The sequence below is a fragment of the Bos javanicus genome, chromosome 17 (genome assembly GCF_032452875.1).
Source record: "Bos javanicus breed banteng chromosome 17, ARS-OSU_banteng_1.0, whole genome shotgun sequence".
NCBI lineage: Eukaryota > Metazoa > Chordata > Mammalia > Artiodactyla > Bovidae > Bos > Bos javanicus.
In genome coordinates this window covers 57,897,518-57,925,315 of record NC_083884.1, presented here as the reverse complement: position 1 = coordinate 57,925,315, position 27,798 = coordinate 57,897,518, and the positions used below count along the sequence as shown (strand labels likewise).

Sequence of the window (27,798 nt, the reverse complement as noted above, 5' to 3'; positions counted from 1 at the left end):
AGAATGGCCAAACTACCACACAATTGCACTCATCTCACACACTAGCAAAGTAATGCTAAAAATTATCCAAGCCAGGCTTCAACAGTACATGAACTATGAATTTCCAGGTGTTCAAGCTGGATTTAGAAAAGGTTGAGGAACCAGAGATCAAATTGCCAACATCTGTTGGATCATTGCAAAAGCAAGAGAGCTCCAGAAAAACATCTACTTCTGCTTTGTTGACTATGCCAAAGCCTTTGACTGTGTGGATCACAACCAACCATGGAAAATTCTTCAAGAGATGGGAATACCAGACCATCTTACCTGCCTCCTGAGAAATGTGTATGAAGATCAAGAAGCAACAGTTAGAACTGGACATGTCAAGAATCAACAGTTAGAACTGGACATGGAACATGGTTCCAAATCAGGAAAGGAGTCTGTCAAGCCTCCATATTGTGACTCCACTTATTTAACTTATATGCAGAGTGAAAGTGAAAGTGAAGTCGCTCAGTCGTGTCTGACTCTTTGTGACCCTGTGGACTGTAGCCCACCAGGCTCCACCGCCCACGGGATTCTCCAGGCAAGAATACTGGAGTGGGTTGCCATTTAGTACATCATGGGAAATGCCAGGCTGGATGAAGGACAAGCTGGAATCAAGATTGCTGGGAAAAATATCAATAACCTCAGATATGCAGATGATATCACCCTTATGGCAGGAAGCAAAGAAGAACTAAAGAGCCTCAAATAAAAGTGAAAGAGGAAAGTGAAACAGTTGGCTTAAAGCTCAACATTCAGAAAACTAAGATCATGGCATCTGGTCCCATCACTTCATGGGAAATAGATGGGGAAACAATGGAAACATTGAGAGACTTTATTTTGGGGGGCTCCAAAACCACTGCAGATGGTGATTGCAGCCATGAAATTAAAAGACGCTTGCTCCTTGGAAGAAAAGTTATGACCAATGTAGAAAGCATATTAAAAAGCAGAGACATTACTTTGCCAACAAAGGTCCATCTAGTCAAAGCTATGGTTTTTCCAGTGGTCATGTATGGATGTGAGAGTTGGACTATAAAGAAAACTAAGCACCAAAGAATTGATGCTTTTAACTGTGTTGTTGGAGAAGACTCTTGAGAGTCCCTTGGACTGCAAGGAGATCCAACCAGTCAATCATAAAGGAAATCAGTCCTGAATATCCATTGGAAGGACTGATGCTGAAGTTGAAACTCCAATAGTTTGGCCACCTGATGTGAAGAGTTGACTCATTGGGAAAGACTCTGATGCTGGGAAAGATTGAAGGCAAGGGGAGAAGGGGATGACAGAAGATGAGATGTTGGATGGCATCTCTGACTGGATGGACATTCGTTTGAGCAAGCTCTGGGAGTTGTTGATGGACAGGGAGGCCTGCATGCTGCAGTCCATGGGGTTGCAGAGTCAGACACAACTGAGCGACTAAACTGAACTGAACTGATACTGGCTTCTTTATCCAACAAGCCAGCTGAACATGCCTGGTGAAAGTCCCCACTGGGAGTCAGCTCCCTGAGCTTGGGTTCTGGGAGAAGCAAAATTCTGCTTGGAATACACTGGGCTAAAGTCCAATGCAGATGTTTGTTGTTCACAAACCACCCACCTTGGAGAGCTCTGGAGCTGCCCAGTCCAGTAGGGTAGCCGCCAGCCAAGTGTGGTTATTAAGCCCTTGAAGTGTGGCTAGTTGAACTGAGATGGGCTCTAAGTGTAAAATAAACAGCAGGTTTCAAAGACTTAGCATTATATTTTTTTTAATGTAAAATATCTCAACACTTTTTTATTTTGATGACATATTGCAATACTTATATCTTGGATATGCAGAGTTAAATAAAACACACTAAAATTAGTTCCCTGTCTACAGATTCAATGCAATCCCTATCAAAATTCCAATATCATTTTTCACAGGAATAGAAAAAAATTCTAAATTTTGTATGGAACTGCAAAAGACCCCAAAGAGCGAAAGCAATTTTGAGAAAGGCTGGAAGCATGATGCTTATTGATTTCAAACCATATTACAAAGCTATAGTCATCAAAACAATTTGGTACTGACACAAAAACAGACACGAAGACCAATGGAACAGAATTGAGAACCCAAAAATAGACCCACACATTGTCAATCAATATTTGACAATAGAGTCAAGAACACTCAATGGGGAAAACATAGTTTCTCCAATAATAGTATCAAGAACACTGAGTCCTGTCTTACACACTCACAAAAATTAATTCTAAATGGAATAGACTTAAATGCAAAACCTGTAACCATAAAATTCCTAGAAGAAAACATACAGAGAAAGCTCCTTGACATTGGTCTTGGTAATGGATTTTCTGGGTATGACACCAAAAGCACAAGAAACAAGAGCAAAAATAAACAAATGGGACTACATCAAACTAAAAAACTTCTACACAAAAAAAGAAGCAATCAACAAAATGAAAAGACAACATATAGACTGGGAGAAAATTTTTGCAAACCATAAATCTAATAAGGACTTAATAACCAAAATTTATAAGAAACTTGTACAATCTAATATGTGTATGTACATACACACATACACACAGAGAGGAATATTATTCAGCCATAAACGGAAGGAAATCTTGCCTTTTGTGATAATACTGATGGATCTTAAGGCCATTATGCTAAGTGAAATATGTTGGAGAAAAACAAATACTGTGTGATCTAATTTAATCTAAAAACACTGAACTAGAGAAAGAACAGAATAATGGTTGCCAGAGGCTGGAGGTGGGGGGAATGGAGAGATGCTAGTCAAAGGGTACAAACTTTCAGTTATAAGTCGAATAAGTTTCAGGGATCTAATGTACAGTGTGGTGGCTGTAGCTAAAAATACTATATTGTATCCATAAGGGGCTTCCCAGTTGACACAGTTGGTAAAGAATCTGCCTGCCAATGCAGGAGACACAATAGATGCAGGTTTGATTTCTGAGTTGGGGAGATTCCCAGGAGGAGGAAATAGCAACCCATTCCAGTGTTCTTGCTTGGAAAATCCCATAGACAGAGGAGCCTGGAGGGCTATAGTCCGTGGGGTCGGAAAGAGTCAGACACGACCGAGTGCGCACACACATCAATCATCAAACACTGTATCCATAAAAGCTGGTATGAGTGTAGAGCTATAATATTTTCCCATGACAACAACTATAACAAAAAGGTAATTACATGAGGTGGAGGATGTGTTTGTTAACTAACTTCATTGTGGTAACTGTTGATTACCATACATGATATCTCATTATCATATCATACACCTTCAGTTCAGTTCAGTTCAGCCGCTCAGTCGTGTCCGACTCTTTGAGACCCCATGAATCGCAGCACGCCAGGCCTCCCTGTCCATCACCATCTCCCGGAGTTCACTCAAACTCACATCCATCAAGTCAGTGATGCCATCCAGCCATCTCATCCTCTGTCGTCCCCTTCTCCTCCTGCCCCCAATCCCTCCCAGCATCAGAGTCTTTTCCAATGAGTCAACTCTTCGCATGAGGTGGCCAAAGTACTGGAGTTTCAGCTTTAGCATCATTCCTTCCAAAGAAATCCCAGGGCTGATCTCCTTCAGGATGGACTGGTTGGATCTCCTTGCAGTCCAAGGGACTCTCAAGAGTCTTCTCCAATACCACAGTTCAAAAGCATCCATTCTTCAGTGCTCAGCTTTCTTCACAGTCCAACTCTCACATCCATACATGACCACAGGAAAAACCATAGCCTTGACTAGATGGATCTTTGTTGGCAAAGTAATGTCTCTGCTTTTGAATATGCTATCTAGGTTGGTCACAACTCTCCTTCCAAGGAGCAAGTGTCTTTTAATTTCATGGCTGCAGTCACCATCTGCAGTGATTTTGGAGCCCAAAAAAATAAAAGTCTGACACTGTTTCCCCATCTACTTCCCATGAAGTGATGGGACCAGATGCCATGATCTTCGTTTTCTGAATATTGAGCCAACTTTTTCACTCTCCTCTTTCACTTTCATCAAGAGGCTTTTTAGTTCCTCTTCACTTTTTGCCAGAAGGGTGGTGTCATCTGCATATCTGAGGTTATTGATATTTCTCCCGGCAATCTTGATTCCAGTTTGTGCTTCTTCCAGCCCAGCGTTTCTCATGAGGTACTCTGCATATATGTTAAATAAGCAGGGTGACAATACACAACCTTGACGTACTCCTTTTCCTATTTGGAACCAGTCTGTTGTTCCATGTCCAGTTCTAACTGTTGCTTCCTGACCTGCATATAGGTTTCTCAAGAGGCAACTTATCCAAAGTTATATGCTAATTATATGTCAGTAAACCTAGCAAAAATTAATGTTACCTGTTTCTTTTCCAGTGTGGCTATGAGGAAACTTTAAACTGCATTTGTGGCATATTGTGAGGATACCCAAGCAGCCACGGGTCAAGGTCAGTGCAGGAGTTTCATTGAGGACCCTAGGTTAGGTTTTGGCCAATAGCTGGCTTTGACTTCCAGACATGTAAGTGGGGGTCAATTTTTAGATGATTTCAGCCCCCGGCCATCATGAAGCAGACACAAGTCACCCCCACTGTACCCTGTCCCAGTTCCTGACCCTAGAAATCCATGAGCATCATAAAATGGTTGCTATTTAACATCATTAAGTTTAGGGTGGTTTGTTACATGGCAGTGGTAACTGTGACATTTCACAAATGTCTGTGAAGTGGCTTTGTCTTTTCTTGGCCATCATGGAACAACTGGAAAGTCATGATGGTTGGAGGGGAGAGTCCTGGAGTATAGCTGGTGTGACTCTTCATTATATTTATTAGCTTACATCTTTGTCTCCCTTAGCAATGCGTGAGTTACTTGAAGATTAAGGTCTAGGTCATGATCATCCTTATGTCCTTGATGCCCAGCACAGAAATTGGCCCAACCTTGGTGTTCACTGGGCAGCAGGCACTGAGCTGAGGGCTTCGTGCAATTTTAGCTAATTCATACAACCACCTGTCACATAGGAATGACCACCCACTTGGCAGAGAAGGCAACAAGGTTAGAGAAGCAAAGTGAGTTTGCTGGCGGTTCATCGGCTCTTAAGGACAGAGCAGAAATTCCAACCCAGGGATGGTTGTGCTGGCGGGTCCTGTAATCTACACCCTGAACCATCATACACGCAGCACAAAGAAGCTACCAGACAGACGGGTACGCTTCTGTCTGGAGTGGCCAGTCCACGAGGGAGAATGCCCTCTTGACAAATGTCGCCGACAGTCCCAGAACTCAGCTTTTAACCAACTCCTAATTCGTGCAAGTTTTGATAAGCCATTTCGAGGCTGTGAGCCTCTCCGTGACAGCCTCTCTTCCTCTGGAAGAGAAAGTTTGCTGACACAGAGAAGTCCCTTAAGACCTACTGTTGGATCACATCTGAATTTCTAAGCTGTTCAAGCAAAACTTCATTATACTCGGAGTGTGGCAGAAGAGACAATGATCTGATCTCTCCCTCCCTCTGCCACCCTCCCCACATCCCCAACTGGAAATGGCAGAGGAAATTAGACGGCTCTAATTAATGACTCAATAATTAAAGAAAAGGGGATACGTGTTTCAGCCCTGAACGAGCTACCTTCCCACAGCAAGCCTGCCGCTTTTTAGAGAAAAGGGCACCCTGCTTCCAGGATCCAAGCTCTGGTTCTTGCTATAAGGGTCCTCTCCGATGCCTCATCTTTGCAGGCCAACACTGTGCTCCCAGGCACCTGGATTAGACCCCGGGTGCTGGGGCAGTGGAGAAAGAAAAACTACTTCTCTCTGCAGAACCTGGGACTCGCACCCCCAAGCTCCTCTCCTCAAGATGCTCCTCCAAAGAGGAGGTGGAACAGAGTAGGGTTTCAGGACAACCTCTGGAGTCATACCACTGGGGCCAAATCCCAGTGTCACCATTTGGCCTTGGGGAGATTCCCAACCACTCCCCCACCCCAAACCTTTAATATCCTCACTTGGAAAACAGGAGCCATAACAGAGGTCATAGAATGCTTGCTGGCTCCAGTCACTGACTCTGGGGATTTGGTCTTGGCTGGATGGCCTGGGGCAAATTGCTTAACCTCTCCCTTGGCCTCAACATCCTCATTTGTGAAGTGGGACTAGTCCAAATACCTACCTTGGCAGGTGTCTATAAGGATGAAGTGAGTGACGAGGCATAAACTGCTCACAATGGAGGCTTCACCCCACCGTGTACTATAAAGGGTTGGCTCTTACTAGTAAGTTTATATTGTCATGGGAGCAGTGAGGTGAATGAGTTCCCGGGAAGGGGCTTAGCACAGGTAAGAGGAGCATCTGATGGGTGTTCGTGGGTGTCGGTGTCTTACTGCGGTTATTGTTGCTTCTCAGTCAGCCTTTGATCCTGCTGAACACTTCCTGTGTCTGGGGGAGGAACGTGAACGCAGTCATTGACTGGGTGATTAGGCAGGTAATGTCCTCAAGACAGAGCTCCTGGTGTCCTTCTGCCACGGGATGCAAGGATGACAAAAAGCAGAGGGGGATGGAGATGCCTGAAAGTCCTGCCCAGTGAGAAACAGCCGGACGAACTGAGGATGTTTGGTCCCGAGAAGAGAAAACTGAAAAGAAGCATAAGATGCTACCTCCCAACAAACAAAAAGCACATTAAATGCTGCTGTCTATAGAGGGCTTCCCTGACTGAGGCATTCCCCACCCCCCAAAAAAGGTCAGCACCCTGTGATAAGCTCTGATAGTGCCTTACGCGCCCCCCCCTTCAGCGTGAGGTTCATCCCAGGGTTAAGCTGTATTTATATACTTGGTTGTTGAACACCTATCTCCCTCACCTAATCATGAGTCCAAGGAGATCAAAATGTATGTCGCAGTCACAGCTGTGGTCAAAATATTTAACATCAGGCCCCGGGGCGGGGACTGAATGAACAGGGAAAGAAGCTGCAGTCAGCAAGGAGAGAAGGAATGTCCCCTGAAAAGATCAGAGGGCAGAATTAAAACCATAGAGTGTACATTGAGTCAGGAGGCCCATTTGAGAGACTGGTCAAGGGAGAAACATGCAGAACAGTCAGCCATGAAAGGAGACTGACTTTGGGGGTAGTGAGCTCTCTGTCACTGAAGGCATTCAAGGCAGATGTGTGTGAAGTTGCATTCTTTCATTTGGTGAACTGTGGCATCCACCTTCTACATGCAGGGCATGTCCTAAGCTGTGCCCTGGGACCCAGAAGGGGATCCAAAGTTGCTAAGAGCATCCTAGACATGTGAGGTCACCGCCAAGTGCAAGGAAAACAAAGTCACTCAAGGACAGGTTGGGGATGACAGACACATTCATTGTCTTGACTCGTGACATCAGTTTTGCACGTGTTTTGTTGTTTGGTCGCTAAGTCGTGCCTATTTCTGCAACCCCATGGACTGCAGCACTCCAGGCTTCCCTGTCCTTCACCATCTCCTGGAGTTTGCTCAGATTCATGTCCATTGAATCCATGATGCTATCTAACCATCTCATCCTCTGCCACCGTCTTCTCCTTTTGTCTTCAATCTTCCCCAGCATCTGGGTCTTTTCCAATGAGTATACATATGTCAAAACTCATCAAATTGTATACTTGAATCTGTGCAGTTTATTATATGCTGATTGTAACTCAACGAAGCTCTTAAAAAATATACCATCTTTAAAAGAAATAGAGTAAGAGTAGATGATACCAAGACCAGATGATACAAAGATGTTCAGGACACTAGTGCTAATAATAATAAAAAAGGAAACAAGATAACCAAAAAACAGTGGTTATGCAAATTCACCATACCCACAGGAAGAAATAAGGTGTAGCTACTAGGTGTGATATTTTCAAAAGTTAATTAATGACATAGCCAAAAAAAAAAAAACAAACAACTGAGTGAAGGAAAAAGGGCATAAGACAATTTACACAATTTGGTACTGTTTCAATTTTGCTAAAAATGTGTAGAAGAAAGCCAAGAAATTATCATAATTTAAATGCAATCCTGGGTTATTTAGGCTTCCCAGGCAGTGCAGTGGTAAAGAATCTGCCTTTCAATCCAGAAGACACAAGAAACATGGGTTCGATACCAGAGTGGGGAAGATCCCCTGGAGGAGGAAATGGCAACCCACTCCAGTATTCTTGCCTGGAAAATCTCATGGACAGAGGAGCCTGGCAGGCTACAGTCCATGGGGTCGCTTGCAAAGTCAGACAAGACTAAGTGACTGAACATGAGTGCGCACATGTGCGCACACACACACAGACACACACACACACAGACACACACACACACACACACACACACACACACTGTTACTTGGGCAATTTTGAAAGCATTTTTAAATATTGAAAGGACTCACCATAAAATGTGACTACGGGCAAGAGGATAGATGATACGGATTTGCTTTTTCTATTCTCTTTATTTTCCAGAATTTTACAAATGAAAATGATTTTAGCATCAAAAAGAAAAATAAATATTACTTTAGAACAATAAGTAAAGGGCATGAAGGTGTTCTCCCCACAAACTTCTGTGGGGAAGGAGAAGCCAGAGGCGTATTGACGTCGAGGTGACCTTGGTCCCTTTGAAGCAGACTTTCCTTTTAACCTCCAGACCCAGGTCTGGGGGCTCTGAGGTTGTGGGCGGGGGTGGGGGATGTGCTCCCTAACGCAGATGCCGATTGGATTAGGGTCTGGTTCTGTCTTCCTCTAAGTAGATTATGCTTTTCTTGAACTCACTCCAATGGGTCCCGGAAATTCATCCCAGGACAGTCCTGCAGTTCGTTTTCAGAGCTCGCTGGAATATGTTTAAGCATGTAATAAATACATTTAAGCCTAATCGGATAAATCACTAAATCAGATCGTTATCTTGCAATTTGAAAACCAGACTCTGGCTCCAGATCCCAAGGGGAAGGAGGAATAGGAAGAAGTGGAAAGACTCGGGGCATCGACAAGGTCACATTCTTACCCAGGACCACCCGACACCAAAGGCAAAGACCTGCACCTCTGCCCTGAGCCCAGACGTTCGGCGGCGGCAGACTGGCCTCACATCTGCAACAGAACTTGGCAGCAGAGTGTAAGGAAAAAACATCTGGTTGCCTCTGTCACTTACGGCCTACCAAGGAGCACTAGTTCTAGAATCCCAAGTGGGGTTCATCTGGTCTACCTCTCTCCTCAAAGCAGAAGAACATTCACGTGCTTAGCCAAGAAGCGCTGACGTCACCCTCCTCCAAGTCTGTAGATTGTGGAGCTTGTGCTATGTCAAAGCCCTAAGAGGCAAGAACTTGAGACTCTCATAGCTCTAGGTCCCAATCCCATCTCTGCCTCTGATCTGTAAGTGCTTAGACAAGTGACTCCACCTTTCTGTGTCTCAGTCTCTTCATCTGTAAAATGGGGACACTAATAATAGTACCTACCTCACCATGCTGTTGGGAGAACTAAGTGAGATAATGCATATAAAGCACTTAGCACACTGCCTGGCACAGAGTAAATAACCCATGGTAAATACAGTTATTGTCTGAATTGCTTTTATCGAACTTCCCTTCCTGATGTATTTTTTAATGTGGGCATATAACTTTAATCAGAGGAACCACATGATTTGATTTGGGATTATAAGAGGTTAATCTGACTCTAAGTAGAGAAGGCAGTGGAGAGGAACAAGTATGAAAGCCTGGAAACCAGGTAGGAGGCTGCTGCGGTCATCCAGGCAGAAGATTAAAGCTGTAGTGGTGAGAAGTGGGCATACTTGAGATACATGTTGGAGACAGAATTAACATAACCTGGAGAGGTACAGAATGTGAGGAGGGAGGGTAGGGCTGAAATGCAGATGATTCCCAAGTTCCCAGCTTAACTAGCGAGTTGGTGCTGCCACTTACTAAGAAGAAAAAAAGTACTGGAAGAGCAATTTGAGAGAAAGATAAGCAAATTCTGTTTTAGGCATGTAGGAGCCAGAAAAGTAGGAGTAAGCTGGGAGAGTGTGCCTTCTTGGAAGCCAAGAGAAGAGAATGTTTCCAAAAGGAAGATGCGGCCAATGGTTGTATCTGCTCCTGAGAGATTAAGTCAGATAAGAGAGATGTGTCTGACACATGTATCCCATTGTTCATTGCAGCATATTTACAATAGCTAGAACATGGAAGCAACCTAGATGTCTATCAACAGATGAGTGGATAAAGAAGTTGTGGTACATATACACAATGGAATATTACTCAGCCATAAAAAAGAATGCGTTTGAGTCAGTTCTGATGAGGTGGATGAACCTAGAACCTATTATACAGAGTGAAGTGAGTCAGAAAGAGAAAGATAAATATCGTATTCTAACACATATAGATGAAATCTAGAAAAATGGTACTGAAGAATTAATGCATAGGATAGCAGTGGAGAAATAGACATAGAGAATAGACTTATGGACATGGGGAGAGGGGAGGAGAGGGTGGGATGTATGGAAAGAGTAACATGGAAACTTACATAACCATATGTAAAACAGATAGCCAATGGGAATTTGCTGCATGGCTGGGGAAACTCAATCAGGGGCTCTGTATCAATCTAGAGGGGTGGGATGGGGTGGGAAATGGGAGGAAGGTTCAAAAGGGAGGGGATATATGTATACCTATGGCTGATTCATGTTTAGGTCTGACAGAAAACAACAAAATTCTGTAAAGCAACTATCCTTCAGTTAAAAGAAAAGAAAAGAAAAGAGATGTGTCTGATATAAGTTGTCAGCTAAAGTTTGTTAGATGTATGGCTAAATGGACGGATGGGTACACGGATGTGTGGACGGATGTGCACGTGGATAATTGATGGATGCACAGATGGATGAATGAGTTAATGGATGAGTGCATGGATGAATGGCTGCACAGAAGAGTGAATGGGTACATTCTCTGGGATGGATGGATGGGTGCACGAATGTGTGCCTGGGCGCAGGACAGATGTGAACAGGGATGATGAGTGGGTATAGACAGATATACCCAAATAGATACATGGATGTATCCAGGGATGCATGGATGTGTATGGGTGAATGGATGGGCATGGATGGACGGGTACCTTCATGGGGGCATGGCTGCAGTGGCTCCAGCCACAGAGGACTCTGGTTACTTCCTTAAGCTGGAAGTACTTCCCTTCATTGTACAATCATTCCCTGTGTCTAGAGAACTCTTTCCAGAGAAGGCCATGGCACCCCACTCCAGTACTCTTGCCTGGAAAATCCCATGGACGGAGGAGCCTGGTAGGCTGCAGTCCACGGGGTCGCTAGAGTCGGATACGACTGAGCGACTTCACTTTCACTTTTCACTTTGATGCATTGGAGAAGGAAATGGCAACCCACTCCAGTGTTCTTGCCTGGAGAATCCCAGGGACGGGGAAGCCTGGTGGGCTGCCATCTATGGGGTTGCACAGAGTCGGACATGACTGAAGCGACACAGCAGCAGCAGCAGCAGCAGTAGCAGAGAACTCTTTCTGCCACTTTCTCTCCCCTTCACATTCTTCAGGCTTCTGTTCAAATGTTCCTCAGAGGAACCTTCACTGACTCTTCTAACTAACATGGTTCTCTCACTTAACTTTCTTCACAGTGTTTATCAGATTCTCAAATTAACTCATTTCCTTGTTTAATGGTCTATTGTCTGTCTCCCTCATTAGCTGGTTCTGTCCTCCACAAGGGGAGGGGCCTTGTTCATCATACCTAAATCTGCAGCACTCAGCAGACTATCTGGTGCATAGAAGGGACTTGGTACCTATCAAATAGATGGATGGATGGATGAATAGATAGATGGGTGAGTAAATGTGATAGATGGGTAGATGGACAGATGAGTGGGTGGATGGAAGATGGATAGGTGGATGAACAGATGAGTCAGTGAGTGGATGGATGGCTGGGTGGCCAGGTGGATGTATGAGTTGGCATGTAGGTCAGTAAGTGAGTGAATGAGCAGACAGATAGATGGATGAATAGTATATGGATGGATGGGTAGATATATGGATGGATCAATTGATGGAACAAAGGATAGAAGGACAGAAAGAGAAGAGGGTAAAAGAGAACGAAGGAAGAAAAATTGGATGAATGAATGAGAGTGAATGAATGCACCCACTCCCTTCTGACCCACACTCGGGACAATTCAACCCTGCTTAAAGAAGTCTCACTCAACCTCCACTCAGTCACCAGCTGACAAAGCCCAGAGTGGTCGCAGAGAAGACACTCAACCCTCCCAGGTGCTAAGGGACTTAAATTCTCTCTTCATAAAGGCCATGGCAATTCTGCTCTGCAGCCTCAGCCTGTCCCCAGGGGTTAACGTTAGCTTGTTCCTGTTTTATTGTCTTAGATAAGCAAGGCAGGGTCAGACTACAGGGCACAGAGAAGGAGGAAAAAGGAAGATTTTTAAAGACAAGGAGAAAAAAAACCACTGGGATAGGCAAACAAACAACAACAAAAAAAACACTCTTAAAATATACTGTTACAGAGGGGGTCAAGCCCCCCACTCTCGAAATATTCAGAGGATGACAAGCAGGAGACAAACGAAGTCTGAAGGGTGACCTCTGTGAAGCCCTGCCTGACATCAGCAGAGGCAGGTATTAGCATTTGGCAAGAACACATACAGAACACAAACACATACACACAGAATTGATTCAAGAACTAGGGCTCCCATGTCCTTACAGTTTTGGTTTAAACACTGTGGAAAGTAGTTCTTTCTTTTCCAGATCTGTTCTTAGGAGCCCTGAACTATACCTCTGACTTCAAAAGGCCGTTGCAAAGGCTAGAGAGAGGAAGAGGGAAAAGAATCAAGTCTGCCTTTTGAAAGGGAAAAAAGGAGAAGGCGTACAGGTTCCTGAAAGTCTAGGGAAGAACGATAGGACTTGATTAATCTCTGAAAATGCTAAACCGAATGCAGGCTGCCCCCTACTCTGCTGGACTCTCCTCTCCACATGCGTCCACAAGCTGGACCCCTGCCTGGTAACATGGTCTGCTCTGCAATAATCTCAGCGAGAGTGATGGGGCAGTGGTTACAACCTCAGGCACTGGAGTCTGTCAGCCCAGCTCTGACACTAACAAATTGTGTCCTCTTGATAGGGGCTTAACGGTAAGCCTCAGTTTTCTCATCTGTTAAATGAAGATATTAATAGTTGTTGCCAGGTAATGTTGTTGTGAGGAATAAATTAAACAAATCCATGCAAAGTGCCTGGAACAGAGCAAACAATCCACCAGTTTTGGCTGTTATTATTATCATTGCTATTGACTATTCTTTTATTAAATACTTATAAAGCACTTTATACATGTCAGTGCCTTATAACTCATTAAATTCTCATATTAACCCTGTGAGGTAGGCGTACTCTCCTCATTTTGTACAAGAGGCAACAGGTGCAGAGAGGTTAAGTACCTTGCACAAGATCACACAGTCAGAGACCACAGTTAGACAGAGCTGGTTCTCCAACCTCAGCTGACTGATTGCAAGGTCTCTGCTATTAGCTCCTACATTAGGCTTAAGCATGACTCTTCCCCAATTCAGTTTTACTAACTCCTGCCAGGTCAGTATTTCTCATCACCCTTCCAACCTCCTAGCAAGATAAGAGGCAGCGGAGATTCATATTGTTCCCATTTTACAGGGTGTAACGCTGAGGCACAGAGCAGCTCAGGACCCTCATGTAAACTTTAGGAACTACCATCAGAATCCGTGAGGCCAGGATTTCTTGCTCACTCTTCTGTCCCCAGAGCCGAGCACAGTGCCGGACGCAGAAGAAGCCCTCAGTAGGCGCCACCCTTACCTTAAAAAGAATTCCCCAAAGCCTGCTTTGTGCAACACTGTCTCAACATATACTCAGTGAAAACAGAGAGCCATGGCCAAGTTTGGGTCGAATCCTGATGTTATAAGTAAAATCACAGTACATAGCAACTTACTACCTACACGAAGAAGCTTTACAGGAAACAAACACATTTGACTTTTTTTAAGTAAAACACTTTGACATTCTTTAGAAAATGCTATCCTGGATAACAATTTCATTGCTGAATCATTTTGTCAAGTGCTTACTGTCCAAGACAATTTCTTTCTAGCATAACTCACTAAATTATCACAACAATCCTAAGAAGTGAGAATTATAATTATCCCATTTCACAGATAAGGAAGCACAGGTCTCTAAGACTCTTTATAAAGCAAACGTGCAACCCTGGACCTGCCTTTGTGGCCCGGCTGTCCCAAATTACAGGGGCAGCCAGTGTTCAAGGTCGTGTGTGCATGTAAAGTCACTTCAGTCATGTCTGATTCTTTGCAACTCTATGGACTGTTAGCCTGCCAGGTTCCTCTGTCCACGGGATTCTCCAGGCAAGAATACTGGGGTGGGTTGCCGTGCCCTCCTCAAGGGAATCTTCCTGACCCAGGGATCAAACCCATGTCTCTCACATCTCCTGCATTGGCAGGCAGGTTCTTTACCACTAGCACCATCTGGGAAGCCTGGAACTTATCAGCCCTGATCTCAGGCCCCCAGTGGGAATACAATACCCAGACCACATGGCTGTCCCTCTGGGACATGCTCAGACACTTTATGGAATACACCAGATTTCAGGGTCTTCTCCCCTGGTCAGCCTCCTAACTGCCATCTATACTGTAAAATAGGAACTGTGCCTTGGAGAATTCTACTGCTAACATTCTCACTGACCTCAAAAGCAGAGGTATTTTCAAAGGAGACATTTAAGATGGGTATAAAAATGGAAAGTCAACCTGCACCCAGATCAGCCAGCTTCAAAGCCACCTGAAAATGTGGTGACCTTGAGATACACCTCAGATGTATGGACCCCATCAACCACACACCACTCCAAAGCTGTGGCTTGGAGACAATCACAGCAGAATAAAGATACAGAAGTCACCATTCCTGTCCTTAAAGTGCTCCCACATAGCTTCTCATATTCTTACTAGTTTCAACGTTTCCCCTCATCATCCAAACTGTCCTACAAATTGACTTCCCTACAAATTGACTTCCTGCTGTCTGAGCTGGTTATGCTTAATAACAACCAGTGATTCACTACAGGCTGTTCCCACGCCTGGGAGGTCATGGTCCCCCAGCCGTTTGGTAACTTCCCATTTTTATACCCATCTCAAATGTCTCCTCCTCTATGAAGGTTTCCCTAGCTTTCTCCTATACTCAGCCTCCAAAGCACTGCCTGTTTCCTCCTTCCTGACACCACTACAGCATACACAGCCTCTGTTTGTATCTTACTATATTCCAATACTTTCTTAAAGACAAAAAACACCCTTTGTGCCTAAGAGGGGGCTTGGTGCCAAAAAAGTGCTTCCTAAATGCTTGATGAATGAATAAATAAATGAGCTTACTGTTCACATCACACACAGCGGAAGAAAAGTGAAAAATCATTTTCATGTACAGTCAAGGACTAGAACTGCTAAGTCACTTCAGTCATGTCCAACTCTGTGCGACCCCATAGACAGCAGCCCACCAGGCTCCCCCATCCCTGGGATTCTCCAGGCAAGAATACTGGAGTGGGTTGCCATTTCCTTCTCCAAGGACTAGAACAGAGATTGGCAAATGTTTTCTATAAAGGACAAGATAGTAAAATACCTCAACCTGTGACCCATATGACCTCTACTGCAACTACTCAACTCTACCATTATAATGCAAAAGCAGCCACAAATGAATAGATGTAGCTGTGGTCTAATAAAATTTTATTTTAAAAAGCAGGCAGCTGGTCAGATTTGACCTATAGGCCATAGTTTGCTGGCCGCTGGATTAGATTATCTGATATATCTCAAAATGGCATAAAGAAGATAGGCTCATTCTTAGCAAGTCTTTCTCTATTTTCTCCCAAAGATAGCTGGCCAGGCTACAATAGAGAAGGAAAGGATGGGAGGATGGAGGGATGAACGATGGAGGGAGGGGGGAAGGAAGAAAGGAGGCAGGGGGTGGATATGCCATTTCCTGAAAGTTTTCTGCATGATTAAAAAGATTTTCTTGAAACTCAGACCCCAAGCTTCAAACCCTTGAGGTAGACATGGGAAGAACAAAATGTATATAAGCTGCAAGTTAATGACAGATTCCTCTAAAGACAGAGATGTGACTTCAGCCACATACTTAAGATAACAGAGGATGTGGTGCTGTTTGGATTTTATTACAATCTTTATTGTTATTGTTACTAATACTGTCATTTCTATTGATAAATTCTGCCCTAACTGACATCTTGGGAAAGAAAGAAAACAGAAGACAAAATTAGCTCAAGGGAAAAACCAAACTCAAAGGAAATTTAATTAAATAAATAGATCCTCTTGACTGTAAAAGAAAAGAGATAAGACGTGTTCCCAAAGTCCAACTTCCTCCCAGGTCCCTGTCTCCTGGGGGACTGGCGGAGCATGAAAAATCCAAATACTTCACCCAGAGCCAGAAACTTCCTGATATTATCAATATGCCCTGGCCACACGAAATCATGTCTGTTCAGGCAGAACTTGTTCATTTTGCTCTTTCCCCTTCCCCAAAAATGCATTTGAAAAGAAAGTTTGGTGAACTTTTTCTTCTTTCGTCCTATGTTTTGGCTGATACTCTGTCTCCACCCAGCATCAGCCATTTCTTTCCTCAGGTGAGAAGTTTTGTGCAAGCATCCCACTGGCAGAAACCATCCCAAGTTTGGCCCATCTTGACAGAGGCACAGGACAGGCAAACCCAAGACCCCTCTTCTCTGCCTCTTTGAGACCTGGACCAGTTGGCATAGACAGCGGTACCTCTTTCTTCATCCATAAATTGGGACCATGAGCCTCATGCACTTAATTCACACAGAAAACAAGGGAGGGAAAGGGGAGTGCCAATGAGAAGAAGAGGAAAATAATTCTTGCAGGACTCCCAGGAGCAGTCAACAGAATTGGAGAAACCGAAGAGTAACAACAGTTATTGGTCAATGACAGTAATAGCAAAGGAACAGTTATCAGGCTCCACGGGAACACCATGCCAGGCACTGCTCATTGCCTATTTTATCTCATTTAATCCTCACAAGAAGCCAAGGAGGGACAACTATCACCTGAATTTTCTGGCCAGGAAATGATGGCTCACAGATGAAATGACTCACCAATGTCCCCCCAGTACCAGGGACAGGGAGGTAACTGATTAACACCAGTTCAAGCTGAATACAGGAGTGAGCTATATACTAAAACATCGTCCCCCTACTGTCCCAACCTCCTAACCAGGCTCTGCTTTCCCAGGATTGGCCATCGAATATTTCTGTGTGCCTTGCTGTAACATTTGTATTGTGTCTGCCTACATCTGTTTGAGGGAAGCAAACCAGAGCTCCGGGGAACTTGCTTCAAGAGAGATCCACCTTTTCTTTGCTCAAGACCCCAGATAAAGCTGGTGCTTCAGACCCAGCGGTCCTCAGTAAAAGTAACTGCCCCTCCCCACTGTAGGTTCTAGATGGCTGGCAAAGCCCTTCCTGGATGACACCTGGTTTGACCCTCACTGACACCCGGGCAGGTGAGGAGAGTGAGAATTCTGATTCTCTTCTTTAAAGAGAGGAAGTGAGGCTTGAGTGATGTGACCCAGGAAGTAAACCAGGAGGATTCCAGGAAGGTCTCAGGTCCCAGCCCGGGGTGCTGTGCTCTGAGTTGTTTTTCTGCTGGGTAGGGCAGGTGAGGGGTGTGGGGGGAGACTTTGCTCCCTGCTCACATCTGTGAAGAGTCTGGTGGGTCAGGGAGAGAGAAACGGCTGATGGCTGTAGGATCCAGGGACGTTCTTTGACCTGAGAGGCATCACCCCAGCAACACAGGTGCAAAATGCAGCGCAGACGCCCAGCGGTATCGACGCTGACCTTTGTCCCTGCTCACCTGGATTTCTGGTACCCCAGCTGGTCCCCTTGCCCGAGTCCCTGCCTGCTCCTCCAGGCCCTCTCCAGCTTGCTAACCATCGACTGCTCCCAGTTCCTGTGGCCCTTCCAACTCCACAGCCTCTTCCCCTCTGTGCAGAAGAGGACGCTGATGCCTGGAGAACTGGACCAACTTCCCAAAGTCGCGAGCAGGAAAGCTGCAGGAACCCAGCATTTGAAACCAGGACCATGTGACAGCAAGGCCAACGTTTAATGAGATGACAGCTGATTTGTGGAAGAGTCTTCCCCATTTCCTTCCTTTTCCATTCCTCCTGAGCGGAGCCCACCCAGATCCCCAGCATATTCCTGGGATCTCCCCGGGCTGCTAGCACTGAGGAACGGAGCCCTTTGGACCATAGAACTGGTCCTTGTTAGCAGAAATGTGAGCTCAGCACACTGGGAAGTGGGCAGCTGTGATTCCCCTCTCACTGCACCAAACCCCAGGTCTCCCCTTTGCCTGACGTTTCACTTTAAGAAACTTTCGCAGGCAGCAGCCATGCCTACCTGCCCCTGAGCTGTTTCTGTTTGAACCTGATCACTAGCAGTAACAGTGTAAGCAGAGTCTGCCATGCATTTACCGAGCCCACACTGTGCACCAGGGCTGAGCCACAGCCTTGAGACGCATCGCCTCACTGCGTCCTTCCTTTGCGGGGAGATACAGGTACTCCTCCTGGAGGAGGAAATGGAAAACCACTCCAGTATCCTTGCCTGGAGAATCCATGGACAGAGGAGCCTGGTGGGCTGCAGTCCATGGGGTCGCAAAGAGTCGGACACAACTGAGCGACTAACTCCCACTAAAAAGATCCAGAGAACTCCGGCCAGCAGCTGCCTGACGCCGCAGAGCAGGACTCCCTTTCAGGCCCCAGGCCTCGTCCCCACCTGCCCCCTCCTGTGTCACGTCACCTCTCTCCCCTTCACGTACCACTTGTTCCAGGCCCAGCCCGGGTGCAACTCCATCAGCGACTCTGTTCCGATCTACTCCCAGGGCATCAAGTCACCCACTGGCGTTACCTGCGCCCACAGGTCACTGCCACCCAATGAGTTCATGATTCTCAAAACTCACGCCTAAGCAGACCTGCCAGTCCAGGTGACCTTGCCGGGCAACTTCTGTAGCGCGCTTGGGCTCTCAATCAATGCCACTCCCTTCCTGCCTCTCCTCAGGGCCTCGGGGCGTGGTATTAAAGCAGTGGTTTCACTCCAAACTCCCAAGTGCAAGGCTGCCTTCCTGACTTGCCTATGCTGTGCGGTCTCAGCTAAATTCATCCACCTCTCTGAACCCCCATCTCCTCCCTTTTCGGGGGGCAGCCCCAACTTGACAGAGTTGTTATAAGGACAACAGGCGGCCGTCACGGAAATTCCTGATATGCCGTGTGTTGAGCACACTGTAAGCATGGAGCAATGCCTTGGACACAAAGGGGAACAGCAATCATTTCTGCAGAGAGAGACATCGAGGCGGGGGCAGGAGGGGCATTTTAAATCCTCCCTTTCCACATTCATTGGCACCATGAATGTTTGGAAAAAATCTACTGGACACCAAGCCCTTCCTGCATAACTAAACCTCTAACCTAAACTCTGGCCCAACCTTTCCTGGCCCAGCCCTGTTGCCATAATTTGCCTTTGCCAGTGTCTCCTCATAGAACTGGCATCGCCCAGGAACATGAAAGACCTTGCCAAATAAAGCCCATGGTCAGAGCTTAGGAAGAACTTAAATTCATCTTTCACCTTCTGGTCATGGGTACCGGGATCAAAGGAAAGTGGATAAAGCTGGGTCAGATCCTGCCATTTTCTGTATATACAACATCCTTCTTTCCAAAAAAAGAACGTGCACATGACTGACTTTGGCACTGAAAGTCTGCAGGCAGCTTTTACGACACAAAATGGTTCAGGAAGATACTGCCCCCAAATCATCCCCAAAAGATACTGTAAATATAAAAAAAATTTTTTTGAGCTAGGATGATTTGAAAGAAAAAAAAAACGCAATGACACCCTGAGCAGATCTGAGAGTTGGCACTGGTGGGCAATAAAACAAAATAACTCGGGAAGTAGGCAAAGAAGCCCAAACACAGCCTGTCATCCTCGGAACTCCATGTAGCTGGTTCCTTCCTCTAGAAAGATCCCTGGAACTCACTGGGGCTGCACTTGGCCCCTCTCCCCAGGTTCTCCCAGCCTGCTCCCCCGAGTAATGATGGAGAAAGTAATCAGAGAACTCCATGCAGTGAGCGCACCCAGAGCTGGCAGCACACAGAGGGAAGGAGCCAGCCCCCAGGAAGGGTGTCAGAAGAGGGCAGAAGAGATGAGGGCAAGGGTGGGAATGAGCTTCTTATGTTCAAAGGATCCCCACACGGTGTCATTGAGCTGATTCAGGCATCCATGCAACAATAACCATCACAACTGGAAGCTGCCGTCTGAACTGCACAGCTGTGGGTGAGAGTGGGGTCGTGGTCACTGCTGTCAGCTCACTGGCCGGGCATGAAGGTCAAACCTGAGACACAGAATCTCGGGGGAAGGGTTCATGCCCATCCTTCCTGTCCCTGGGCATTTTACAGACACAGGCACAGAGAGGCCACATGGCTGGTCCAGGCAGTCACAGCCGGAGAAGTCAGGGCATCGAGAGCTGTTTACCTGCAGAAGTGATGGAAGTTTTAACTAGGTCCCTGGAGAGAGAGAGGGAAGGATTATGCACGTGAATATGAGCGTGTGTGTGTGTGTGTGTGTGTGTCTGTGTCTGTGTGTGTGTGCACACATGCTCACTGGAGGGAGGGTGGTACATCAAGGTTCCTGGCTTTCATCTGGTTCCTGGAAATTTGACTAAAGACCCCTGGGAAAATTATGCTCTGGGCATGATAAGCCCAAGTCCAACTCAATTACGGTTTTCTGTGCTTTTATAGACCCTCAGTCTTCACAAAATTTCCTGGCTTTCATCTGGCCTCAGAATACTTCACTTGTCATCATCCTTGACATCCTTATCATCACCACCATCATCTGAGCAGGAGCATCATCAGCTGGGCGAAGCCTGGGGCACCTCGGAGAAGTCAAGACAGCGGTTCTCCACCTGGCACATCTGAGGACGCTGGATTTCACGAAGGAGGAGGGGGTTGGAGGATGGATGCTTCTGGCATCAAAGTTCAGGGCATGGAGGGACACTGCTGAACAGTCTACAATGCACGGGACAGCCCTGACCACCAAGCATCATCGAGCCAGAAGTGTGGACAGTGCCATTTGAGAACCTTGAGCTGCCCTTTGTCTGCTGTCATTGAGGAGCCCAAGAAAACCTCCTGCCCGGGGCCTGAGATCTGGTGACTGTGACATGGATGGGATTAACAGACAATGATCTTTGTTCTTAAGCACAATGCCTCCCACCCCACACCCGGAGACAGTCAGCAGTGTGAGGAAGAACCCTGTAGAAATCGACAGATCCCCTTCCTTAAAAGCCCTTTCTTTAGTCTAGAAGCTTGCTCACTTTGGAGGAATAAATGAGTCTTGTGGTTCTGTAAAAGACGATGGGAGAACTTTTCCAACCTCTCAAGTGTATAAAAAGTTGGCTGTGATGGGTTATCTTTTTTCTGCTCCAAAATAATAAAATGGGCTGCACTGCCCACCCTCCATCCATGTGGCATTAGCTCTGGCTGATTCGGGGGCTTGTCTGAAGTCATGGCGTGACCCCTGGCTGCCCATGCACATCGGCGACTGGGCTTCACCAGCTCTGAGGCCCCAGGACCTTTCAGCTCCTGAGGCGTCTGCCTTTAGGGAGCAGAGAAAGAAACCTTTGGCTCGTCCCGTTCAGCTGGCTCATATGATTTCTGATTCACTGTAGCCAAAAGGATCAAAGTGCGGTTCTGCTCAGGCGGGGGAGGCAACCCCTGACGGGGGAGGAAACATGCATCATCACACCTGTTCCTCCCGACAGCACTAAATGGGCAGGTGCTTTCATGCCCGTTTCTTCAAAGACAGAGACTCTGATGGGGAAGGGGCTGAACCAGCTTTAGTACAGCCCAGTGGCCCTGCCAGGACTCACATCCCAGGCTCAGAACTCACACATGCTCCCACCTGTGCCAAAACCTGGCCAGACTGGCTAGAAGAGGAAACCAGGAGCCCAGCCCCTTGTCAACTGTAGCCCGCGTGTTTTTTTAATCTCTACATCCCCATGTCGGGCACGTGGCAAAGGCTGAAATGATTATTTTGATCAAAGCAAGTCCTACTGCTTCTCTTCGTGGCCACCCTGTTCAGGGCCTCCAGGAGGCTCCTTTATGGCCAGAGTTACCCCACGTCTGGCCCCCTGCTCTTGCCAGACGTCTCCCAAGGGAATGAGGCCACTGACTATTGAGCTCCTGCTGCATCTCCAATAGTTGTTATTTGGAGACTACATTTCAGCATTCCTCCTTTACAGATCACTTTCTTCTTTTAAGGAGAAGGCAATGGCAACCCACTCCAGTACTCTTGCCTGGAAAATCCCATGGGTGGACGAGCCTGGTAGGCTGCAGTCCATGGGGTCGCCTGGAAAATCCCATGGGTGGACGAGCCTGGTAGGCTGCAGTCCATGGGGTCGCTAAGAGTTGGACACGACTGAGCGACTTCACTTTCACTGTCATGCATTGGAGAAGGAAATGGCAACCCACTCCAGTGTTCTTGCTTGGAGAATCCCAGGGACGGAGGAGCCCGGTGGGCTGCCGTCTGTGGGGTCGCACAGAGTCAGACACGACTGAAGCGACTTAGCAGCAGCAGTAGCAGTTCTCTTAATTGGTCTTGCAGTGTGGCAAGGAGCTGGGGGGCGAGAGCTTCGGTGACAAGAGGGCTGTAGGAAGGTTAGTGACTGCAAAGACCCCGTCTGAGCCGACTGGAGGCAGGCAGGAACTAGGAGCTGCTCCGATGCCCTGTAGCTCACACAAGGCCAGCTGGGACAAGGGACTAAAGTTCCCCTGGCTCTCAGCCTGCCCAGATGCTCCATCTATAACACAGAATTAAGCCCACATTCTTCCATCCTGTTCATGGGTCAGGTCTTTATCCTCTCCGGGACTCTATTTTTCCCCTATTTGAAAGTTCAGATGATTAGACTGAACTTCCTTCTTCCAGTTTGCACCTTAATGTAGATCTCCCCCCTCCCCCACTCCCTGGCTCAGCTAAAGGATGGTTGTCAGGCAGCACCCCCTGGTGGCCATCAGGAGTCATCATGTACTAGCCCCAGTTGGATGGTGTCCAAGGTAATAAACACAGGGAGGAAAAATCATCCAAGTGTGTGCAGCCAGCCAGCGATTTGACCCCAACTTTTTCAAGCAAGGAGCCTAAGGTTTAAAGCAAAACAGACAGCCTGCCACTTAGTACCCCCGCCTTCCGTGACAATGAAGGCAGAAGGTCTTTAGAAGTTAGAGCTAGAAAAACAAACTGTCGCTGTCACCGAGGGTGTCCTGGTATCTGATTACAGAGCTTGTCCGCCTCATTTCTCCTCCACAAAGTACCAGACGGAGAGGGGAAAAACAAAAGTGCTAAAGAAAGAAGATGATCAGATGATGGAGCTAAACTGAGCTCTGTTCCCAAGGACAGAGCTGACGTGGAGGGTGGACACATCAACAGGCCTGTGTCACTGGGGGAAGGGAGGCATTTCGGGTTTCCTTTTCCAAATTGAGAGGAGGCAGCTGGGAGACCTGGAGTGCGAGGCGCCCCCGCCTTCAGAATCCTATGGGGATGGTATGACATGTTTGCCCAAAGAGACCCACAGACCCCCCTAAATGAGAGTGACCCTCCAGGGGCACAATCCAGGCGGCACTCGAGAGATGCAGTGTGATCCCCAGCCCCCCAAACCTCACATCTAGCAGGAAACAGACAGGAAACGTCGGCATGCAGGACACTGCAATAAAAGCATGTGGGCTTTTTCATTTTGTTTTGTTTTTTTGGCCACAGCGCATGGCATGTCTGGAGAAGGAAATGGCAACCCACTCCAGTGTTCTTGCCTGGAGAATCCCAGGGATGGGGGAGCCTGGTGGGCTGCCATCTATGGGGTCACACAGAGTCGGACACGACTGAAGTGACTTAGCAGCAGCAGCAGCATGGCATGTGGGATCTTAGTTCCCCAACCAGGGGTCAAACCCACGGCCCCTGCAGTGGAAGCATGGAGTCTTAACCACTGGACCATGAGGGAAGTTCCCTGAAAGCATGTATTTTGACTGAGTCTGGCATAGGCCTGAGTGCAGGCTGTATCCTGTAGCAGCTGTGTGACCCTGAGCAAGCTATTCAACCTCTCTGGGCCTGTCCATCCTTCCTGCCCTTTCTTTTTTTTTTTTTTTTAAATATGGAACGCTTCACGAATTTGCGTGTCATCCTTGCGCAGGGGCCATGCTAATCTTCTCTGTATCATTCCAATTTTAGTATATGTGCTGCCGAAGCGAGCATCCTTCCTGCCCTTTCTTCCTTCCTCTGAGCATTTAGAATGGTAAGTGCTCGATAAAGGACAGCTCTAGGTAATGCTGCGCAAACAGTAATGCACCTCATGGCAGAGTTCTCCACCATCAATGTCCCATCAGATACACAGCATGTGTGTATGTGTTTTAAAGAACACTTAGTATCTCTTGCTTGGTCTTTTACAATAAGGGTTATTAGCAAACTTCCTCTGTAAAAGCCAGAAGGTAAATACTTTAGACTTTCTGGGCCAGATGGTCTCCATTCTGCCATTGCTGTGTGAGAATAGCTATAGACAACATAATATGTTGTCGATGAACATTTAACCCATCAATCTAAGACAGAAATGGAAAATTTTATTTGAGTGAAATTATTGACAGTTCACACAATCCAGATCTAAGCGTCATTGTGGCCTCTTAAGACCAAGAAGGAATGTTCTCTTTGTGTTGTCCTGTTGATGCCAGGAGAATATTGCTTTTTATGGTTGAACAGGTATTTCTGCCGATGGGGAAGGTTGCTCACTGCATAACGCAGAGAAGCAAAGCACAGTAGAGCTGAGAGGGGAGGTCACAGGGCGCAGAAAACTTTTTTATGTTCAAATTTTTCTTATCTTGACATAAAATGTGAATTTTATTTTACAATGTAAAAAATGGGTATGGCAATGTTCCAATAAAACTTTATTTTTGAAAGCAGGCAGATAGCTGAATTTGGCCAGTGACCCCTGATTCAGAGTGAATTCTCTTTCATTGTCTGTCTGTCATCTCCACCACACAAGCCCTCAGTGATATAGGCAGAAAACATCTGTTTCTCACTTCTCTCTCCTGGAGCAAATCTAGAAATGCACCAACCTCTCCCTCCAAGAGCGTCATTTCCATGATTAAATTATGACTGCTCATGTATTTGTTCAGGGCTTCCCTGATAGCTCAGTTGGTAAACAATCTGCCTGCGATGCACTGCAGGAGTTGTCGGTTCGATTCCTGGGTCAGGAAGACCCCTGGAGAAGGGATGGGCTATCCACTCCAGTATTCTTGGGCTTCCCTTGTGGCTCAACTGGTAAAGAATCTGCCTGCAATGAGGGAGACCTGGGTTCTATCCCCAGGTTGGGAAGATCCCTTGGAGAAAGGAAAGGCTACGCCCTCCAGTATTCTGGCCTAGAGAATTCCATGGACTGTATAGTCCATGGGGTCGCAGAGTCAGACATGACTGAGAGACTTACTTTCATGTATTTGTTAAATGCTTCAGTGGTACTTTTGCTACTGTGTTAAGTAATGTATAGGAAACAAAAGAAGCAAAAAAGAAAAGAGAAAAAAAAAATGAGCCTGTGGTCAGCCAAAGCTCAAATGCTGGTGCTCTGCAAGTCACTTCATGTAACCCTGGGTCAGTAGGTTCACCTCCCTGCTCCTTAGTCTTCTTATCTGAAAACTGGGGACTACAACATTCCCTATCTCATGGTCAAGTTCTGAAGATTAAGTGAAGTTATCCTTGAAATCAGCTTAGAACGATATCTGATACAGAGCATGCTTTTAATAACTTATCGCTATTTGTGATGGCTCCTGCTAATAAGGAATTTCTAATCTAAGAGACTTTTATATCAAAGCAACTACAAGAGGGATGTCTATGGCAGTCCAGTGGTTAAGACTTCGCCTTCCAATGCAGGGGGTTCAGGTTCGAGCCCTAGTTAGGGAGCTAAGATACCCTATACCTCACAGCCAGAAAAAAACAAAATATAAAACAGAAGCAATGTTGTAACAAATTCAATAAGGACTTTAAAAATGGTCCACATAAAAAAAAAAATCTTAAAAAAAAAAACTAGAAGAGAACTGTGGGATCATCAACACAAAGTGAAGAAGGGGCGATCTAGGAGGCCTTCCCAGCAGTGGTGGCATATAAATTGCTTTTGGGGCATCATCAAGAATTATCTAAGCTACAGGGAATTTTACTTCAGGAAATTGCAGCAGGAAGTTTTCCCTTTTGAACAGGTGCAAAGAAAGGGGTTAATCAACCAAGAAACTGTTGAAATAACAGAAGGGGTGGGTACAGAAAGAGCTAAACTGGGTTCAAGGAGGAATTTTTTCCTTTCTTCTTTTTTTTTTTTTTTGTTTAAATTACATAACTGCTTGTTCCTCACCCAGAAAGATAGAAAAAGCAGACAAGCAGAAGAGAAATCACAATCACCCTAATCCAAAAACTGTGCTAAATATCCAAACGTATTTCCTTCCAGACATTATTCCTCCTATGAATCGTTTTTAAAATACTAACTAACATGCAAATTATAGTCAAAACAAAGCCTTGTTTTCCCTTCCCCAAACAATAGCTTGGATACTTCTCATATAAGATTATAAGTCAATAAATAGAAAAATTATTTAAATAGTAAATAGTTTATTTACTATTAAACAATGGGGGTAAAAAAACTACCTGAGTAAAAAGTGTGACTATTACAAACTAGAATCCTCTCGTAGTTTCCAGGAATGTGCTGCCACAACATTGGGACATTTTAGGGGGAGGGGAAAACAGCTCGGTTCCAAATAATATCATGACATCGTAACATCTTTCTCCATCATCCCTGCCCTTTCTACCTTCCTCCTGCACATTTACTGAACTTTTCAAACACATTCATATACCTGAGGATGCCTCCATGGCTGAAAAGGGCAGAAATAGTCACCAAGACAGACTTAACCCTGCCAGGAAAAGGGGGGAGTCTCCCCAGGCTCTGAAGCAGATCTAGAGACTCCTGAGCTTTCCCAGCCATGCCCAGCTTGGGGCAATACCCCATTCTCCCCAGCTCCAGGATCCTACCTGGAGGGGAAACACGGCCACTGCCATCATCCCCACCCCACTCCTGACACCAGACAAGAGAAGGGGTTCTGCACTGAGAAGCAGGAAAGGGACATTGCTGTTCCAGTCCCAGCTCTGTGAGATCCTGGGTGGTTCAAAGTAAACTTCTCTTTTCCTCAGTGTTCCCATCTGTGGAATGGGTACTCATCCTGGTCTGTCTGCCTACCTACCACTCATCAGGTTGTGAGAATCGAAAGGAGCTATCTGTGTGTGGGTTCTTACTACAACTGAAGGTGCTCTGCAAACAGGCAATTTGGTAGTTACATATCATTCAGGGTTTATGTTCTTTCTTTTTATCTCTGTTCTGGCTTAAGCTGTTACATCCCTGCAACCCATTTCCCCCACCAAAGGCAGTCACTTCAGCAGAGCAAATGGAGGGAGACACATGAAGCTCTCAGGGGTAAGGGGAAAGCTGCCCTCACCTCTCTCCTAGGAGGGAGCCACAGCTTAGGAGTCAGATGGACCCAGGTTCAAACTCTGTTTTGTTTTTTTCTTGTTTGGCTGGTCTGGATTTAATGTTTATATAAAATAAATGTGGTTTGGGATTTCTGACTCATCAGATAAAATCTAGATATTAAAGCAATTCAGCCACTCAAAGAACCAACCATGAAGTCTGAAACACCAGTGTTTTCAGGGCATCAGGACTCGCAATCTCTACCTTCTTATATTCTATGAACTGATATGCTGTACTTTCTCTGGGGTACGCTCTTCCACTAAGCTGATTTGATTTTGTCTCTGGGAAACCCAAAGCCATGACTGTATTCCATGCCAGGATATGACACTGGAGCACGCTTAGTCGCTCAGTCACGTCCGACTCTTTG

General features: G+C 46.0%; 1 protein-coding gene and 1 non-coding gene across 5 annotated transcripts in view; both read right to left on the bottom strand.

Annotated features, from left to right (window-relative positions):
• KSR2 (kinase suppressor of ras 2) overlaps window positions 1-27,798 on the bottom strand; it is a 485,548-nt gene that overhangs the window by 319,950 nt on the left and 137,800 nt on the right. The window lies entirely within an intron of this gene.
• Window positions 24,030-24,136, bottom strand: LOC133229313 (U6 spliceosomal RNA). The gene has a single exon (XR_009730538.1). It is a non-coding gene; the product is annotated as a U6 spliceosomal RNA (small nuclear RNA).